We start from the raw sequence: 13,905 nt of genomic DNA, 5'->3' as shown, positions 1-13,905 counted from the left end.
GACCATGTTTTGATCATCCGGTCTTCAAACACCCTGAAGTGCGAGGACAAACCCGGAGGCGATCAAATCTTGTGGGGAACGTGTGCAAAACTCTGCAGAGTACTCAACCTAATCGATTAGCCGTGTCCACGGTCATGGACAACTTGAGCCGAAGGCATTGAATTTCCCCTGAACTCTCGACACAACTTAATAATGATGTGGGTGTTAACAACTATTCGGGTACGAGAACTGGTTGGCGGAACCATCTCGTTAACAACAAACTATGTAGTAATATTTTGCTTTCAAACCCTTTTGTTGTAGGATAAAACTAGCTTTATGCAAAAACTTAGCTCCACCGGCCAAATATGCATGTAGAGATAGTGATTATTATTTTACTCCCTCTCTTGATGATTTGCCAGCATATTCAATATGCTGACCTACACGGCTGCAACGTATCATGTTGCAGAGTACTTTTCCGACCAGGAGTGAGGCTACGGTTCTACGCTCAGCGACATGCCCTTGGAGTCGGATGGACTCGTCTACCTGATGCTTCCGCTTAGTCTTCGTTAGATAATCTCATGAGTTTGACCTTCAGCCACTTTATGGTACTCTGTTATTGTAATAAAGTACTCTTTATGAGATTTCGATTAATAAAGCTGTGTGATTGCACTCTTGAATATATACATTATGTATTGTGTGTGTACCAGCATGATCTTGGGATGGTACAAAAACACCAGAGGCTTGACTCGTTGAGTCGGGTCGCTACACGCAGGTCCCACTTCATATTGTTCATCATTAGAATCGATCAAGGACAAGTTGAAGTCTAGGACCCGTTAACCTGGGACGCTGACACATGGAAGAGTGCGCGTCAGATGCTTCAAAGGTATATATATATCGGCCTCTTTCGTTCATCGGCCTCTTTTTCGTTCATTTCCTGATATCAAGTAAGTAATAATTAACTCTTGTATTCATTTTTCTTTGTCGGCCAGGGTTTGGCAAATGTTCATCAAGGAAGAACCCGGTACATGGGCAGACAAGCTCCACTTTCAGATTAACAAAGTAAGTAGTATTACGTACCCTGGTTTCAATGCCATTACCATTCTCTTGATTATTATTAATTTGACTGAATTACGTTCTCGTATATAGGGCGTCCCGCAACAACCACCGGGCACTGATTATTGTGGATACTACGTTTGCGAGTACATTCACAGGATTATCAATGAGAAATCCCGTACTTCCAGAAATCTAGAGGTACGTAACCGGATCTTCACAACTTTATTTATGTTGCCATCAATTATGTTTTGTTTTGTTCATAACTTAATTCTTTTCATCTACTTCTTTTAAAGATGCAACGAAAGCGGGCAATGCTCAGACCAATCCAACGTTGCAAGTCAGTTGCAGAGGAATTGGCAGGATTTCTCCTCACGCAAGTCATAGATGAAGGCGGAGAATTTTTCCATCCTATGAACCAATAGCCAGCTCCCTTCTCTATGCAAGTATACAGCTATAGGAAACGAACTTCAAATTATGTAATGATAATCGGTCCAGTACTTCGTGTTCCATGTATATATGTACTTTTATTTGGTGCATCAACATTTAACCGCAAACACGGAATCGGAAAACACTTAACCGCAAACACGGAATCGGTGTTTCCGGATACGTGTTTCCGATTACGTGTTTCCGATTCCGTGTTCGTAAAAAACGGAACACGGACACACGGAATGGGAAACACGGAATCAGAAAGACGTAAACGGAAATACGGAACCGGAAACACGTAAACGAAAACCCTGAAAATACGAAACACGGAAACACCGAAATACGGAATCGGAAACCCTGAAAAGAGAAGGAAAAAAAAAGAAAAAAAAGCATTAGGACCGGTTGGTGTTACCAACCGGTTCTAAAGGTCCTCCGCCTGCGCGCACTCTTCGGCGCCCACGTGGAGGCCTTTAGCACCGGTTTGTAAGAGACCGGTGCTAAAGGGGGGGGGGCTTTAGTCCCGGATACGTAGCACCGGATGTGTATTCGGGTCCAAAGGCCCTTACCAACCGGTTCTAATACCCCTTTCTCCACTAGTGGTGGAATAGAGTGTGGTGGTGGTTGTGAGACAAAAAAGGAGGAGATGGTCAGACTGACTCGGCATATCACTAGGCTATGAAGATGCCCATTAATAGATATCAATGTGAATGAGTAGGTATTGCCATACAAGAGATGCACTAGAGCTATAAGTTTGTGAAAGCTCAAGAGGAAAACTAGTGGGTGTGCGTCCAACTTGCTTGCTGACGAAGACCTAGGGCAATTTTGAGGAAGCCCATCATTGGAATATACAATCCAAGTTAGAAAACTAAGATTCCCACTAGCATATGGTAGTGACAAAGCAAGAAGCTCTCAATCATGAAGAACATGGTGCAAACATGAAGCACAAGTGTGGAAAAAGATAGTAGCATTGTCCCTTCTATCTTTTTCTCTCATTTTTTTATTTGGGCTCTGAGGCCTCTTTTTTTTTCTTTTCTTTTCTCTTTTTTTTGTTTTTGAGCTTTTTGGCTTTTTTTTTTATTTCCTCACATGGGACAATGCTCTAATAATGATGATCATCACACTTTTATTTACTCACAGCTCAAAGATCACAATGATGATGACTCCATAGGAAATGCCTCCGGCAGTGTACCGGGATGTGCAACGATCTAGCATGGCGTATGATGTTGAAACATCTCGCTAGCTATCTTACGATCATGCAATGGCAATATGTGAGTGATGGCACAAGCCATGAGACGGAACGGTGGGAGTTGCATGGCAATATATCTCGGAATGGCTATGAAAATGCCATAGTTGGTAGGTATGGTGGCTGTTTTGAGGAAGGAATTTGGTGGGTTTGTGCACCAGCGAGAATTGTGCGGCACTAGAGAGGCTAGCAATGGTGGAAGGTGAAAGTGCATCTATACCATGGACTCACATTAGTCATGAAGAACTCACATACTTATTGCGAAAGTTTTTATTAGTAATCAAAAAAAAGTGCTAAACGCATACTCCGAGGGGAAGGGTTGGTAGGTGTAAACCATCGCGCGATCCCGACCTCAACACAAACGATGACAATCAATAGATCAATTATGCTCCGGCTTCCTAACATAGCGGTTCACCATACGTGCATGCTACGGGAATCACTAACTTCAACACAAGTATTTCTAGATTCACAACACCCTACTAACATAACTCTTAGTATTATCGAATCCACGTCTCAAAACTAATTGAGAGGAATCAAAACTTCTCTTTCTAGTCAATGCATATGAAGATGGAGGTTTTCGCATCCTCTTTGGGCACCTATCACATTTGGGACTACTTTCATAGCATAATCCAACTACCAAATCACGCACCGCCGTGCTCTAAAGATACAAGTGAAGAACAAAAGAACAAGTATCTAGCTCAAAAGATATAAGTGAAGCACTATGAGCAAAAGTATCTAGCTCAAAAGATATAAGTGAAGCACTATGAGCATAAGTATCTAGCTCAAAAGATATAAGTGAAGCACTATGAGCATTCTAGCAAAATAACGATGAGTGCATGTCTCTCTCTCTCAAAAAGGTGTGCAGCAAGGATGATTGTAACACAACAAAAAGAAAAGACTCCTAAGATACAAGACGCTCCAAGCAAAACACATATCATGTGGTGAATAAAAATATAGCTCCAAGTAATGTTACCGATGGATTGAAGATGAAAGAGGGGATGCCTTCCCGGGGAATCCCCAAGCTTAGGATTTTTGGTGTCCTTGAATTGGTTGGGATGCCTTGAGCATCCCCAAGCTTGAACTCTTTCCACTCCTTATCTCTTTGTCCATGAGAACATCACCCAAAACTTGAAAACTTCACAACACAAAACTTAAACAGAAAATTGTGATAACATTAGTACAAGAAAACAAACTACCACTTTTTTGGTACTGTAGCAAACTTGAATTCCATCTATATTGATGATGGGCTACTGTATTCTCACTTTTCCATGGCTAGTACCCCCGATACTAACCATTGTTTGATCAAAACAAGCAACCAACTCAACAAAAACAGAATCTGTCAAAAACAGACCAGTCTGTAGCAATCTGTATACTTCGTATACTTATGGTACCTCAAAAAATCTGAACAATTACGACGGTCTGGGGAAAAAGAATATAAATCAGCAGCAAAAAGAATCAACTCAAAAGGTCTTTCTGAATAAAAATGAAAAAATTTCTCATGAGCGAACAGTTTCTGTCTTTTTCGAGCAGGATCAAACAACCATTACCAAGACTAGTCATAAAGATTTCTCTTGGCTCAAACACAAAAAGAAACACCAAAAACACAATTCCAACAGAATTGTGAAAGCGTGGGCGCAAAAAAACAGAAAGAAAAGGATAAATTCATTGGGTTGCCTCCCAACAAGCGCTATTGTTTAACGCCCTTAGCTAGGCATAGAAGCGATAGAATCACGTATCGTCGTCTTTGGTGCTCGAACCATAAGTGACCCTCATCATGGATTCATAAGGCAATCTTATTTTGTTTCTAGGAAAGTGTTTCATGCCCTTCTTTAAAGGAAATTGAAATATAATATTCCCTTCCTTCATATCGATGATAACACCAATAGTCCTTAGGAAAGGTCTAATAAAAATAATACGGCATGTAGGATTGCAATCAATGTCAAGCACAATGAAATCCACGGGTACATAATTCCTATTTGCAATAATAATAACATCATTGATCCTTCCCATGGGTTTCTTGATAGTAGAATCAGTAAGATGCAAATTAAGAGAACACTCTTCAATCTCATTAAAACCCAGAACATCACATAAAGACTTTGGAATCGCAGAAACACTAGCACCCAAATCACACAAAGCATTGCACTCATAGTTTTTTATTTTGATTTTGATGGTAGGTTCCCACTCATCATGAAGCTTTCTAGGGATAGAGACTTCTAATTCAAGTTTCTCTTCAAGAGCTTTTATCATAGCTTCGACGATATGATCGGTAAAGGCTTTGTTTTGGCTATAAGCGTGTGGAGAGTTCAACATGGATTGCATCAAAGAAATTCATTCAATCAAGGAGAAGCTATCATAATTGCATTCGTTGAAATCCACAGTAGTAATTTCATTACTACTCAAAGTTTTAACGTCTTCTACTCTACTTTTAATGCTTTTAGCATCAAGATAGATGGACTCTGAATCATTGGGGCACTTTTCAACGAAAGTGAAATCATATCCAGCCCCATAATCATTAGGTTTTACACAAGAAAACAAAGATTCAATGGGAGTCACACCAAGCACTTTAAGATCTTCGTGATTCTCATCACGAGAACACGCCTTTTTAAGCCATTCATGTCTAGCACAAATTTGGCCGGTTCTTTCTTGGCTCTCAATCGTGGAAACATGCATAGGTTTCAAAGTTTCATCCATGTTGATTTTGGGAGGAGCACATCTAACTTTCAAAGCATCAACATCACAAGAAATCCTATCAACGCTCTTAGCCAAATCGTCAATTTTGAGTAGTTTTTCCTGTATGGACGCATTGAAAATCTTTTGAGAGCTGATGAACTCTTTGATATGACTCTCTAGATCAGAGGGTAATCTATTGTAATTTCCATGAGTATTGTTCTAGGAGTTGCCAAAGTTATTAGAGGAGTTCCTAGGAAAAGGCCTAGGAACAAAGTTTCCTCTAAAAGCGGTGTTGTTGCCAAACTTATTCCTACCAACAAAATTAACATCCAAGCTAGCGTTGCACCTCTAAATGAAAGAAGACAAAGGCATATCACTAGGATCCAAAGGACCACTTCGACTAGCAACCAAATTCATTAACTCATCCATCTTAGCACTCAACAAGTTAATTTCTTCTATAGCGTTTACAGTAGGCGACCTTTCAGTGTGCCACTGAGAGTAGTTCGTCATGATGTTGTCTAAGAGCTTTGTGGCTTTTCCTAACGTGATTTCCATGAACGTTCCACCTGAGGCGGAGTCCAAGATATTTCTAGAAGCGAAATTCAAGCCATCGTAAAAGATTTGGATAATCATCCAAAGACTCAAGCCATGAGCGGTACAATTTCTAATCATTAATTTCATTCTCTCCCAAGCTTGTGCAACATGTTCATGATCCAGTTGCTTGGAATTTATGATATCATTATGGAGAGAGATGATCTTAGTCGGCGGAAAATACTTGGATATATAAGCATCTTTGCACTTATCCCAAGAATCGATACTATTTTTGGGCAAAGAAGAAAACCAAGTTTTTGCGCGATCTCGCAAAGAGAAAGGCAAAAGCTTCAATTTAATCACGTCATTATCCACATCTTTTTCCTTTTGCATATCGCAAAGCTCAATGAAGGTATTGAGATGGGATGCGGCATCTTCACTAGGAAGGCCAGAGAATTGCTCTTTCATAACAAGATTCAGCAAAGCGGCATTGATTTCGTATGACTCCGCACTAGTGGCGGGAGCAATCGGAGTACTAATAAAATCATTATTATTAGTATTCGAGAAGTCACAAATTTTGATGTTTTCGTTCATGGTGACTTCAGCAAGCAAGCAAGCACACAAGCAAACAAAAAGCAGGCGAGAAAAAGGGCGAACGAAAAGGCGAATGAAAAGGCGAACAAAAAAGGCAAATTGGTGAAGTGTGGGAGAGGAAAACGAGAGGCAACTGGCAAACAAAGTAAATGCAAGAGATGAGTTTGCGACACCTACTTGGATGAGTTCTTGACTTGATCTTCCTCCCCGGCAACGGCGCCAGAAATTCTTCTGCTATGGCAACAAAAGTCCTTCCCTGGCGCTTAGGAATTCTTCTTGTAACTTCTCTGGTTTGCGTGGGTTTTTCCTTTGAAGAGGAAAGGGTGATGCAGCACAGGAGCAGTAAGTATTTCCCTCAGTTTGAGAACCAAGGTATCGATCCAGAAGGAGGGCCTCGTCAAGTCCAAAGTACCTGCGCAAACACAAACAAGCTTGCACCCAACGCTTCAAAGGGGTTGTCAATCCCTTCAAGATTGTTTGCAAAGTGAGATCTGAAGGCGGAAAGTGCAACGAAGTAAAAAGTGTAAGGCTGAAAATATGGTGTGGAGTAGACCCTGGGGGCCATAGTGTTCACTAGAGGCTTCTCTCATAATAGAAAATATCACGGTGGGCGAACAAATTATTGTCGAGCAATTGATAGAACCACGCAAAGTCATGACGATATCTAAGGCAATGATCATGCATATAGGCATCACGTCTGAGACAAGTAGACCGATACTTTCTGCATCTACTACTACTAGTTTACTGCCCGTGCGTTGCCACGGAGCAACGAAACACATTGTTATTAAATAATTGTTTTAATTTAAAAGTGTCTTTCAAACATGACATCATGTGATTTTGATATCTATAATAACAAATTCATTCTCTATATCTTTATTCCCTCATGCTTCTTCCTGCATAGGCAATTATCGTGTCTCTTCAACCACTCTCTCCTGGTAAGAAGATAAAGCGATATTTTTCTCATTGCCATTTCTTTCCCTTCACCTTTTTGTTGCCATGGTGTGTAAGCCCTCTTTTCAAATCTTCTATTATATAGTATACAACCCAAAAAGCATATGATTCGATCACCTCCAAGTTTCAACATGACACTAAGAGCCAACATTCCTGGTTAACAGAAAACTATGACAACAAACTACCATCACACGGAATATATAAGTGTGTGTGTGTATATTCTTCAGGTTCTCAATATCTAACACCGGAAATGTACATAATAACATTTCACTGAAAGTTTATTGTGATATGCACGTTCGATCTTCGGGTTCCTTTTCTCCTATCAAAGCATCTCCTTTTCCAATCTATCAAAAAAAAAAGTAGCTCCCACGAAAATGGGGCTTGGATCGGCGAAGCAGCGAGAGAGGAAGTACTCGTCAAGCTCGATAACGATCAAGAACCATCTTGATACTTGACTGGCGGTGGTAGGGTGTGAGAAGACGTGATGCAGTCTAGCTCACTCACTGCAAGAAGTAGTTCTACACACATCAATATTCAAACACAAAAATTGAAATATGACACATTATTCAAAAAAGCACAATGTGCACGCAACATGATACTATTTTATTCATGCACTTGTCATGCACACAACAGGTGCGCATTTGAATTTGAAAATGAAGTAATAATTATTGGATATGCATATATAGACTTTTCATGCACAAATTGAATCCTACATGCACCTGCAATCATGAATCAAACCTGCACATGTGAAATACCTCTATATTGGTGACAATTGTTTTTTTTCCATTTTGGTAGCCATCTGCAATCATGCATCAACTCTCCAAATCATATCATGATCTAAATTGTCCCAATTTGGAAGTCTGCACATTATAACAAGCATCAATTTAAAGGTTAGGAAACGCTAATATGTTTCACTTTTTACCATGCATTTTCACCCATAAGATGGCAAAAGAAATTGGATTTGACACTATAGTGATCATCTGCAGATTTTGAATTATTCCTTTTAAAACTTGTGAAAAAAAGATGCTCATATATTGGCATATATCGAAAATCAGTGAAAAGATGCTAAATTATTGCCATATTGTTTTATTGAAGTCAAACTAGTGAAGATTCTGTTCTTGGCAAGAACATACATATTTACACTTGTGCAGCACCGCATAAACTATCAATCACACATATATCAACAACATGGTTTCCACTTTTAGAGATTCTCAAAAGCCAATTCAAACTGATTAGTACAGGTGGAGGCCTCTCCTATTTTCTTCAATTCATCTTACCTCTTTTATTTAATCTTCTTTCAACATCTGAGATATATTATTGAAACAAAGTACATACCTCACTGGATTATGTTTTTCTCTAATATTGTTACCGTGGAACAATTGGAAGTATTGAACTGATGGGAAAGAAGCCAAGCCTGAAAGTCAACGAGGAATATGAAGTTAACTCTGATGTGCTGCTATCGCCATCTGTGTTACCTCGTCGGTTCTCCAATCCATCTGCCACGCTCTTCTCAAATGTCTGCTCCCTGCGGCCTATCCATCACAACCATAATACTATCCCAAGGGGGTAGCGACGTGGGAACGACGCCAAACCTGAAAGTCCACGAGGAATATGAAGTTAACTCTGATGTGCTGCTATCGCCATCTGTGTTACCTCGTCGGTTCTCCAATCCATCTGCCACGCTCTTCTCAAATGTCAACTCCCTGCGGCCTATCCATCACAACCATAATACTATCCCAAGGGGGTGGCGACGTGGGAACGACGCCGTCAACCGACTCGCCTTGGAGTCTTACTATTTCGCCCAATGGCCATGGTCCAAAGGTACTAGGCGAGGAGAGGGTCCACAACAACCACCAAGGTGAAAAACGACGTCCACAGACGACGTGCCGTCTAGGCTTTCGCTCAGAGCCACCTCGCCGAGCAACCCCACGCAATCGGACTAAGGACGGGACAGTTAAAGGTAGACGCTTGGTACCTCCCTGAAGTATATACTTCTAAACAGTTCAGAAGATCTGAAAGATTGAAAAGTATTTCCTATCAGCATTTTCAAAATGGGAAAATGACAAGACAAGTGCCCCGATTAAATGTTGCCAAGTAACCAAAACTCAAGAGCAGGTGCTTGGTTTGCCAATCTAGCATGGAAAAAGATAATTGGCCCTCATATGATAATTGGGTACAGACCTAGGCGAGCACCATCTCGCCGTACTCGCGGGGCGTGGCGGCGGGGCTCTCTCTCTCTCTCTCTACGGTGCGGCGAGGGGTTATCGCTAGGGCTCGAGGCGAACTGAACTTGGGGAAGATGCAGAGGGTGTTGGTGCGGCGCGCCGGCTACCTCCGCCTACGTCGGCGTATTGGGCGCGGACGCGTGCGTGGCCGCCGCCGCCAGCGCCGCCGAGTCCTGCGAGATGGCATCGAACGCGCGGCGCTCGCTAGCGCAGTCGTCCCGGTCGCCGGTGACGGCGGGGAGGTGCGCGTAGATGCCAATGCCCATCGCCCGTAGCTGCTAATATGTCTCCCGTGGGGGCATGAAGAAATCACCGTCGCGGAGGTGCCAGCGCGATGGGTCCTGCGTCCTTGCCGAGGCCAACGCGAGAGGGGGGCATGGCGGCTGGGCAAGGGAGTTGGGGGAGATGGGGACCTGGGAGGTGCGTGAGTGGGTTGTGGCTGTTGGATGAATCTCGTACGTGTGTTGAGATACAATTAGGGCCTTTTTTTAGTGAACCGGTTCTTTTCTTTATTTAATCGCCTGTTCTATGGAGGGATGGAAAAAATCAATGGAAGTGCCAGCGGAAGGAGGTGGGGAGAGAATGAGAGGTCGAACCATCGCTGCGAGGTCGAACCATCACGACGTTCGATCCTGCTTTAATAGTAGAGATGTTTGACAACTTGCGGTTCTTTGAACTTGATATTGAAATGTCACCGACTTTAGTAATAAATCATATATAACAGAAAACAAGCATAAATAAATGCCATCCACAACTGGAGTACAGATGAAATTAGAAAAGAATAGGAAAGTAAATGTCACCTCTTAGGACTAAACTGTTGAAGGTAATGAAGATCAGGTACATCAGATGACTCCTACAAAAATGATAGAAAAATGGTTCTGAAATACTAATGTGTTAGTTCCTTACATGTAAAAAAAGCGCATTTAGAGCATAGAACATCAAATCAAATAATCAAACACTTCAAAAGCTGACAAAGGTCTACATTTGGGCATGACAAAGATTGATCATAACATCCAGGGTGTATTAGTATAAGTTCAGATACGAATCATCACTAAATATATTTACCACAAACAAGAAACGTGGTTTTCCAATGTAAGAATAACACTGAAATTGCTCTAATTAATATTAATGCGTGTACCTCATCTGGCTCCCTAACATTCTCGTCGAAGTTCTTCTCGTGTTGTTACGAAGATGCGCGTTTGGTTCCTTCCTCTTGGATCAGTGGTATGCATACACGGTGCCATTTCTTCTCAGAGGTCTACCAGGAATAGACCCTGGCTTGAACCTTGACGCCTCATGCCTCGCAAGCTCCGGCGACACGGGACTATTGCTCTACACAAGCATCTGCTTAAGTTCATAGAAAATGTCAGTGTCCTCCATGGTCAAAAACGATGTCGAGAGCCCCTTCTTCCCGGCACGTACGGTCCTCCCGATATGATGCGTGTACAGATCGATCGAGCTGGGCATCTCGTACTTGATCACGTGAGCGACCTCCGGGACGTCGATGTCGCGGGCGGCCAGGTCGGTGGCCACGAGCGCGTTGAACCTACCGTTCCTGAACCCGTCGAGCCTGGCCTTCCTCTCGTCCTGCGACTTCCCCCCGTGCAGCGCCGTCACCCTGCTCAACCCCGCATTTTCCAAATCGTTGGTCAGCTTCTCCACAGAGTTCTTCGTGTTGCAGAACACAATGGCCGTCCTTCTGTCCTTGCCGAGGTCAGCGAGGATCCTCGTCAGCCGTGGCATCTTCTCTTGCACCTTCACCATGACCATGTTCTGGGCGATGAGGTCCGCCGCCTTGCCAGCGAAGCCGACCGTGACGGCCACCGGGTTCCGGAGGTACTTCCTGGCGAGCCGCTCCAAGGCCGGCGGCATGGTGGCGCTGAACATGTGGGTCGTCCTGTATGTCCTCGCCTCGTCCAGCTCCTCGTCCGCGTTCTCCGGTTTCAGGTGGCTCGGCGGCATCTCGTCGAGCACGCCGACGACCTTCGGCTCGAACCCCATGTCGATCATCCTGTCGGCCTCGTCGAGCACCACGTAGTTGCACCGGTTGAGCATGGCATACCTGCTCTCCAGGCAGTCGAGGAGCCTGCCCGGCGTCGAGACTTTGACCTCGAACACCCGCTCGAGCATGCTCGCCTGCTTCTGGATCGCCGACTGGCCGTCCGCCTTGCCACCCACGATGGACACGACCCTGATGCCTAGGCATGCCGCGAGCTTCACCGTCTCCCTCTCGATCTACTACGCCAGCTCCCGTGTCGGCGCCAGGACGAGCTCGTACAGGCCCTCGTCCGCCTCGCTGTGGCTGGTCGGGGGCGGCATGCCGGCGATGTAGGCCAGCATGGGGAGCACGAAGGCGGCGGTCTTGCCGGAGCCGGTTTGGGCGACGCCGATGACGTCGCGCCGCTGGAGGCCGAGCGGCACGGAGGCCATCTGGATCGGCGTGGGGTTTGTGTATCTGGACCTGTCGACGTACCGGAGGAACTCAGCGCCGAGCCTTCTCTCCGCCCAACTCCGCATGGGCCGGGGCACGCGGGAGCCCGTGTAGGAGATGCCGAAGTCCTTGCGCAGGATCCGCCAGTCGCGCTCCTTCATCTGGTCGGCGCGCTTGTCCGTCCAGTGCCTGTCCACGTGCATGTCCAGGGCGTCGTACATCGCCGCGGCGCCGACACCGTAGTCCTTCTAGAGCGCGGCCGCCGCGGCCTTCTTCTGCTCGTGCCGGTCGATGCCGGCGAGGAAGCCGCGGCCGTAGAGCAGCAGCGTGCCATGCACTGGCTGGTTGTTGGCGGCGTCGACGCGGCTGGTGTCGTCCGTGCTCGCCCAGTCGAAGCGGAACCTATCCCGCGGCTTGGCGACCGTCTTGGGATTCTTGTCCTTGGATCCCCCGAGGTACTGCTCCCTGATCGCCTCCAGCTCCTTCTCTCGCACCTTCTCCGCCATCTTCACCGCTGGTCTTTCTCCCTGTCGTCCCTGTCCCTGTCCCGATCTCTATCGCGGCGGTCACGGTGCCGATCCTGATATTCTCATCATGGTGAAGAGGAATCACGAGGGGGAGGCGGCGGAGTGGGGAGCGCGGAGCGGCGCTGGTCGGCGACGGCGGCCTGGCGGCGCTCAGGGCGAGGCGCTGGCGTTTTTCCCGGGAGTTGAACACCGGGCTAGGCTCCGCGGCGTCCAAGGTTTGCTTCATGGCGGCGCTGCTGGCAGGAGAGGACGCGCGACGCTGGTCGGCTTGCACGGGAGTGGAGGGAGGGTTCGATGCTGCTGCTTCTGTACATGGAGACATCACCGTAGCGGAGTTGCTAGCGGGATAGGTCCGGCGTCCCTGCCGAGGCCAACGCGAGAGGGGGGGGTTGCATGGCGGATGGGCAAGGGAGTTGGGGGAGATGGGGACGTGGGAGGTGCGTGAGTGGGTTGTGGGCTGTTGGATGAATCTCGTACGTGGGTTGAGATACAATTAGGGCATTTTTTAGTGAACCGGTTTTTTCTTTATTTAATCGCCTGGTTTATGGAGGGATGGAAAAAAATCGGTGGAAGTGCCAGCGGCAGGAGGTGGGGAGCGAACGAGAGGTCGAACCATCGCTGCCAGGTCGAACCATCACGACGTTCGATCCTGCTTTAGTAGTGGAGATTCCGAATCTGTCATGCGATGCATACATAGAAGGAAAAATCTTGTATTGAAATAAATTTATATTATAGTATTTCATATTTATGGACACTTCAAAACAAGGTTTTTAGCTATTGTTGTACTTCCAGCTACATATATATTTTCTTCTAAACTATAATACATACACAGGAGCGTGCACAAACAAATCTCGTGATGCAAAATAAAAACTGAGTAGTATGCCCGAAATATACGTCAGTGGCAAATTATACAAGTACAATAATAATTTTGAGGATAGATAGACTAAGACAGACCAAGAAACTGCTTGGAAGTCTATTCATTGGAGTACCAAAATAAAAAAATAATAAGCATCAATATTAGGAGTTCTGCTTCCCATTCCTTTCAAATATGATAATATCATCAAAAAAGTAACGCACTCATATAATCAAACTTGCATGAAGTAAGACGCAGCAGATCTCTACATGGGGCTCGACCGTGTCCCCTGTTATGTCCATCCTATGCGTAGCACCTCTCACAACAGATCAACTTGTTGCTCAGTAACTCACCGCATTTCTTTCCTTAGAAGCGTCTGTGGAGTCGCTCCTCGACCATCTTCGTCTTTGTGTCCAAACATTGGG

The 13,905-nt window shown here is 45.0% G+C and overlaps 1 pseudogene; it reads right to left on the bottom strand.

Annotated features, from left to right (window-relative positions):
- Positions 1-10,887: 10,887 nt before the first annotated feature.
- LOC123405115 lies at positions 10,888-12,949 on the bottom strand (annotated as a pseudogene).
- Positions 12,950-13,905: the final 956 nt, after the last annotated feature.

This window comes from Hordeum vulgare, chromosome 6H, assembly GCF_904849725.1.
Source record: "Hordeum vulgare subsp. vulgare chromosome 6H, MorexV3_pseudomolecules_assembly, whole genome shotgun sequence".
Lineage (NCBI taxonomy): Eukaryota > Viridiplantae > Streptophyta > Magnoliopsida > Poales > Poaceae > Hordeum > Hordeum vulgare.
This window is presented reverse-complemented; position numbering and strand designations above follow the sequence as displayed.